Here is a 7,821-nt window from a genome sequence, read left to right as displayed (position 1 = left end):
CAGAGAACCTCCGAAATGGTATCAGTCATCCTGAAACTTGATCGGTAAAGAATTTTCTGCGTGTAAAATGCTTAATCTTAAGAAAAAATAAAATACTTAATCTTGTTGGGATCTTTTGAGGTAGGAAAATCTGATGAGAAGTAAACATTCCCTATATTCCTATGCCTTGGGTATGCTCCTGGAAACACTGGAGGGATTGTTTGCCAAAAAGTTTTGGCAGTGTTCAAGGATGGCTGGCCAAGTCATAAGAGAAGGGAAGAGAAGAGGTTTATGTGGTACTGAGTCCAGCATTGTGTGTAAAACACAGGTTTCAATGTAAAGAAATCTGTTGCACAAAACCCTTGGAAAACATAGCATCCTCTCTTTTCTGTACTACCCCCCCGAAGTACCCTGTTCCTCCAAAAAATTTTTTTAGAAAATAAGGAAAAAATAGGAGGGAATCAACATGACCTTAAGGAAGCAAATCCCTTTGTTTTAATTTTCTTTTCCTTTTGCTTTTACATTTAAGAGTTAAGACAACATTTCAGCAGAGAATTGCGGAGAAGGGTAAAGCGAAATCAATAAAGTTATTCTGTGACTTTTCCCAGGAGGGAGCTGGGTTAATCGAGAACGGCCTGCTTGGCTATATATCAAGTCCGAGGAGAGAGCAGGAGTTGATTTTGAAACAGATTTCCCAGCTAAACTGAAGGAGATATATGTAAATATACATGTATGAACATACATTCATGTGTAATTTTTATATGAGTGGTTTGTGTCTGTGTGTATCCTATTATGTACATTCTAATGTGTATGAACAGGGTATATGACGTGCACACACATTTAAAAAGTAGATGAGAAAATTCCTTTAGGTCATTAGTGATATTGGACAAAAATTCCTCTAACAGTAGTTTCTAGATATTGATCTAGGATCCTTTTACACTTTATAAGTTTCTCTAATAAGTCCTTTGGCTCCCAAAGAAGGAATTTGATGTAATAAAGCCTAAAGTGACAGATGAAGGGATGGAAATGAGATTTCCTGACCCAAGGCCAGTGGAAGTGTCTTTGAGGATGGGGAAACTTCTGAAGAGTCTCTCTGGGTAATTCGTGTGGTTACTTTCTCTAGTGACTACAGAAATTTCTAGTGGGTCTATAGAGCTTCTGGAAGCCAAGTTGGCGAAGGCACTACCTGATTTCATTGGGTCATATTACCACATTCTCCTGTCCACTGGAAGCAGCGGTGGTTTCTTCCTGGACAGATTTGGACAACATAATTGGGTGGGAGGCAGGATACCTGAGTGTCAGTCCTGATGTCATTTTCCCATTGTGATCTTGAGTGAGTTAGCTATCCTTTCTGGACATCAGTTTCCTTTCTTATGAAATAAGATGAATAATTCTTGCTTCTTCCAAACAACTTCCTTATTGCCCAGGAATCTTGTCCACAATTCTTTGTGCTACTCAATGCTCAGATTTTGGAGACCACTAAAGGGTTCTCTCCTTTCCGTGACCTAATATACTGGGATTAATCCCATCATTCTGAAGCCCTTCACATTTTTCTTCTCTCATTTTGGATGTTCAAATTCTGAATTGTTTTTAACGTCAGCTAAGATGCTCTATTCTCTTTCTTTCTTTTTTAAAGATATTATTTATTTATTTTGGGGGGGAAGAGAGAGATCATGAGCAGGAAGAGAGACAGAGGGAGAGTGAGACAATCTCAAGCAGACTCCCCACTGAGCCCAGAGCGCAGTGTGGGGCTTAATCTCATCACCCAGAAACCATGACATGAGCCAAAATCAAGAGTCGGTTGCTTAACCATCTACGTCACACAAGCACCCCTCTATTTTCTAAATTTAAATGCCATATGTATCGTAACTGTTAAGGAAATACTTTTGTAAGAGAATGGAATCTAGACAGAGAGAGAGGGACTATGTGGAGTTCTGGAATTTCCCTGGAGGAAATCTCATAGTGTATCTAGTCTAACCCTCTGTTTTACAGCTGAGGAAGCTAATGATCTGAGAAGTAAAATGTTTTGTCCAAGGTCACTGTGACAGAATTAAGTAGAGAACCCATGTCTCTTTAACTTTCAGTTCTGTATTCTTTCCATTGCTTCATGTGTCTTGAGACCACTATAATTAGAAATAGTACCTGAGGGGTGCCAGAAAGAAAGAGAGAAAGAGAAGAAGGAAGGAAAGAAAGAAAGAATGAACGAAAGAACCTGAAGATAAGTAAGCAGACCAGATAAAGATATCTCAACCTTTGGTTTTCTCCAGGGCCAGATTCTAACTCTGTGTGTAACCTGACCAACATGGCTTTAGCATCCTCATGAAGGATGAAGGCTTCCTGGTTGCCAGAGCCTCTTCTTTTTGTCCCTTCCTGTCCCGTAAGCCCCAACCCAGAATCTGGATCTAATTGAATTCCTATATTTTCATGTCTATTTTGGACATGGTTGCATTTGCCCCGTATTTCATAGCTCTTAAATTCTATCTTTAAGTTGACTTTACGCATTTCTTATTCAACATTTACTGGGAGTTTACTGTGTGCCAGTCATGTGTAGTGGGCTGGAGATACAGAGCCATATCTCACAGGGTCACATGTCCTGTGTGAGATATGTTCCCATCGGATATGCTGGGGGCGCTGGGGAAGGAGATTCTGGGATCATCCAAGGAATCCAAGAAGACAGCCCATCTGGTGATAATTGCCTTTACTCTCTCGTCCCCTTCCTTATGAGGGCAGGTGAGTTAGATTTAGATGATGGTCTTTTCCAGGGTTCTTTCTGCCTTGTTTTCAACAAAAGAGAAGCCATGTGTAGGATTTTTCCTTTACCTCCATGTCCACCCCAGGGTTAGATAGTCTCACCATGAGTTCTCTGAACAAAGCAGTTTTCCTAATACTTCAGTCAATTCTTACTGGGTTGCAGAAAGCAGGTCCTGGGGGCCCAGAGATATGTGCATATGCAGACTAGCTGTGGGGAAGATACTGTCCTCTCATCATTTCCTCCACAACTTTAATTTTTCAATCAATTTTCTTTGTCTCCTTTGGTTTTAAAGACATTGACAAGTTGACACCTAGATGTTCCCTAGAAACACCCAAAGCTCTGTTCACATTTTATAACAGAACACTAGCCAGATTTCGTTTGTTTTGTCTTGTTTTCAAAGTTCTTCTCCTCCTTCCTCACCTTAGAATTTTCCTCACTTTTCCATCAAATTTAAGACGTAGATTAAAGACATGAGACGTGATTAAAGACACAAGACATGATTAAACTCATGGCAGAGGAGGAAGATCATCAATTAAAGATTGCTTGCGTCTGTATGATCATCTATTGGTCTGTTACATAGCACTGTGACCTAGATTAGTATTAAGTTCCCAGAAGAGTACAGGTGCCACAACAATGTATAAAGCACCTATTATGTGGCAGGCTTGATGGCAGCCAGAGTAAGATCACAATCAGTGCCTCTCCATGCAGTGCACGGGAAGTATCTGCAGAGCCAAGAGACCCTTGGGCCCATAAATTCAACAATTTTCCAGACTTGGGCCAGGTAGTCAGAATATCACAGTGAATCTTGGAAGACTTAAGAATGCCAGAAAATTCACGTAACCTCCCCTCATTTGGGAGTGCGGATTGGTTGCCAACAACAATTGGTTTGCTCTGTACCTGCCTGGATTGGAGTGTACAGTCCAACATTCCAGAAGGGCAGAGCAGGAGACCCCGGAAGGCTGGCCTGGCTCCCTCTGACATAGTTCCCTGTGGTCTTCGTGTCATTGCTATTTGCTACATGGAGAGACTCTTTGATGAGTGTTGAATGTGCCACACTTAAAATCTCTGATGTAGCAGTTTCTACCTTTAAAATATGCCTTGATGTCTCCCCAGAGTGCTCCCTGCTCATCCCTATTCATCTATCTCCGTTTGAATCTTAGCAGGAATTCTGATGCTGTCAAGGCCCCTCGGTCCCCGAAATGTTTCTCAAACTATGTTTTGGTGTTCTTTTAATTTTATTAATTCTGCACACTCAGTGCTTTTGAAAATCATCTATTTCACAAACGCTCAAGTAAATTTAATCGTATCTTTTTGAAGCCCTTCCTTACTGTGCTGCCATTAGTTAGTAATGGGGGAGACCAAGAGGCACGGGGTCTGATTATTATTAATGATACCTCAGAGTCACACATACTCACTCCCAATGAACTCTCGGCAGTTCATACACATTAGCTCATTTTTCCTCACAACAGCTGGGCTGGGAGACCTAGATTCTATTCTTGGTGCTCTAACAACCGTCTTGGGAAAGGTATTTAGCCACTAATTGCCTCAGTTCCCAACTATGAAAGGGGAGTAATGATATAAGGATATTTGCTTTTCCTTCTCCTAAACCTTTAGAACCTAAAGAGAAAAACAACAACAACAACAAACAAAAACAAACAAACAAACAAAACCCTGAAGAGACACAGTCTGAAAGAGAAGGAGGAGTGTCTTGACTTTATTTCCATAATGAAAAGGTGAGACACAGTCCTAGGAGCATGACTAGAAACCTTGAACTCTGAATTGTGATTTACTCTCTGCTTGATGATGGACCATTGCCTTTGATACCTCTCTCCTTTATCTTGGAAAACACTGAGAGATCCACAGCTGGTGAATATTATAAAAGGGGCCCAGTCGTCTACAGAGCATGAACTGGGTCTGCAAAGGTGTCTACAGGAACCATGGTACCAATAAGACTGGATTTCAGATGAGAACAGTCTTGGCTTCCAAAGTCTTCCTCTTCCCCCACCTCTCTCCTTTCCCTCACAACCTCCAGGCTTTGTAGCGATTTCAGAAATATATACTAGTAACTCCAGGCCAAGTCACTGACCCGTATCTTTGGTCTCATATCATCTCTAGACTCTTGGCCTGGCGATTTCAGTCTTCAAAAGTTCCAGGGGCCGAAATATGCCTCTTTGTTTGCCAGCCTAAACCTAATGACTGAATGGCAGAGAACCTAGACCAAAATAGAACTTGGCTCTTCGATGACATGTGTCAGCCAAGAATAATGCTTTTTATTATGTCAGTCTCAGTTCTATTAGTGCACAGGTAATAGGAATCTCACCCTTTAGAAGGGCCTTGATTTTCTCTATTTTTCTCTCTCAGTGTACCCATTGTTACGTAGGAGCGAGAGCTTCTCTCTTTTACCTGTAGAGGCTCAAAAGGCTATTGAAATGTACTATTTGCCAGTTGGCAAAGTCATATGGAATGGAACATAGATTACCTTCCCAAGGGCTTCCCAAACAACATGGGCCCATCACATAAACGCCAGACCTTGCATAGAGTTAATCTAGATGCCAAGAAAAGTCCTCTGAAGCTCACCCAATGAGGCATAAGGAGGCAATGGAATTATTTTATATATTCATATCAAAAATATTATTTTAAATATACATGCTAAAGACTTCTCTGACCATTGATTTCCCCTAATGTTCTAAAAGGCTAAGGAAAACAAGATTTTTTTTAAACTAGGCATAAATTCAAGTATTTAGCCTGATATTACTTAAACTGACACTTGAAACTCTTAGGGATTTGGGGTCTAAAATCTGCCAAATGACTTCTTTTGAGACCACTTGAGCTACAGACTACTGGTACCAAACACTGCTCCCTACTGGTTCAAAGTCTCATTGCTTCAGGGAAATGGCTTTGCTGATACTTGCATAAGGCAGCTTCCTCCTCCTCCCCCTCCTGGGAATATTTTTGCCAATTAATGAGGGACTCTTGCTAATGGAATTGAGATATAGTTCACATCTAAAGTATGTTTAGAGTTTAAGGGCACATCCAGCTCTCCCTTGAGGGTTGCCATCAGCCCCCTAAGGGGATGCATCTTTTTTTTTTTTTTTAAGATTTTTATTTATTTATTGAGAGAGAGGCAAGGAGAGAGAGCATGAGCGAGGAGAAGGTCAGAGGGAGACACAGACTCCCCATGCAGCTGGGAGCCCGATGCAGGACTCCATCCCGGGACTCCAGGATCATGACCTGAGCCGAAGACTGTCGTCCAACCAACTGAGCCACCCAGGCGTCCCAAGGGGATGCATCTTTCGAAACTTAAGAGGAGTCGAAATTCTGAAAGTGCATTATTGCTTGTGGAAGGACAGACTGAACACCGTCACGTTCCCCCTGCCCTCCCCTAGCCAGAGACAGGAGTTGCCCAGATGAAGATGAGGATGGAAGCTAGCCTGCAGAGCATATCACTTATACATACTTAAATATTCTTCCCTTAGGCAAAGTAAGCACATGTCTAACCTTTTTTTTCACAATACATATTATGAAACTCTGGAGCCTTGGGTCCTATGGTCACGAACCATTTCGAGCTTCTCAGCCTCATTTTTCTGAAATGAGGGCATCTGAGCTGGGTTGCTTATCTCAGATCTGGACTTACCCACACACTTTAAAGTGCAAGAGATCTCCCTCCCTGCATATAGCCCAGAATAGTCCTTCACAGCCACGTCATCTTGGACACTTTATCACTTGATATTACCTCCTAATCCACAGATCAGGGAGATTTTAGACAGAATTCGTCTGGCTTCAAACAGAAACAGCATGACTGCAGAACATTTAGAATGAGTTTAACAGACCAATTTGCTATTTTTCAGAAACACAAACAAACATGGCTCTCCGTGGGACCTCAGCCAGAGTAGAGTCTTTGCAAATAAGACTGTAATTTGCCCTTTATTAAATGTTACTTTTTTAAAAAAATAGATTTTATTTATTTATTTGACAGAGAGAGAGAGAGAGATCACAAGTAGGCAGAGAGGCAGGCAGAGAGAGAGGGGGGAAGCAGGCTCCCTGCTGAGCAGAGAGCCCGATGTGGGGCTCCATCCCAGGACCCTGAAATCATGACCTGAGCCTAAGGCAGAGGCTTAACACACTGAGCCACCCAGGTGCCCCAAATGTTACTTTTTAAAGTAACAAGAAAAAAGATTTTATTTTTCATTTGAGAGACAGAGAGATAGTGAGAGACGGCATGGGTGGGGGATGGGGAGAGGGAAAAGAAGGCTCCCCACTGAGCAGAGAGCCACATGTAGGACTCGGTACCAGGACCCTGGGATCATGACTGAGCCACCCACATGCCCTAAATGTTACTCTTATGTGGCATTAGACTAAGCATCATTCCAAGGGTTATTTAGACATGAACTTGGCTCTCTCAAAACGTTACAACCAAAGCCACATCAGCGTACAAGTTTATTAAAAATCTTTTGCTGCCTGCCAGATACTGTGCTATATACCAGAAACACAAAAGTGACCACGTGACAGCCACTGTCTCTACTGACCTTGTATTATGAGGATAGAGACAGCATAGTCTATGCACAGTGCCAGCAGCAGGGCCCCCTTCCTCTCCTCCAGCTAAGGGAATGACACTGCCTAGCACAGGGCCTAACATACAGTCAAGTACTAACTAAATAATTATTGGCCAAAATGAGCTCAATGAAAAGAAAGAATAAATGTTAAGGTAGAGTAAGTACAGAGTGCTGTGGAAAATACATCAAAGGAGAAACTAGACTAGTTCGAGGGGATGGACTGTAGAAATTGTTAGTTACACTGAGACATGAGTCAAAGAACATAATGTTGCAGAGGAAAGTCCAGGCTGGCGGTGTTCGACCTGGTTCAAGTCCTAGCAGTGCCGTCAAGAGCTGGGCCATTCCAGCTATGTCATATCTTACTCCCTCCCTCTGTAAAACACTGGTGATGGCTTTGGGAGACTAAATGAGATATTATTTATCTGTAAACCTCTGTCACAAAGAAGAACATCAGTGACGGCTACTGGAGGAGTAACGGAGACCAGAACTGCAGTGTTCAAGCAATGAGTCCCTAAGTCGTGAGGTTAAGAGCACAAA

This window comes from Lontra canadensis, unplaced genomic scaffold (assembly GCF_010015895.1).
Source record: "Lontra canadensis isolate GAN:19392208 unplaced genomic scaffold, GSC_riverotter_1.0 scaffold36, whole genome shotgun sequence".
Taxonomy (NCBI): Eukaryota; Metazoa; Chordata; class Mammalia; order Carnivora; family Mustelidae; genus Lontra; species Lontra canadensis.
Note: the sequence above shows the minus strand (reverse complement) of the source record.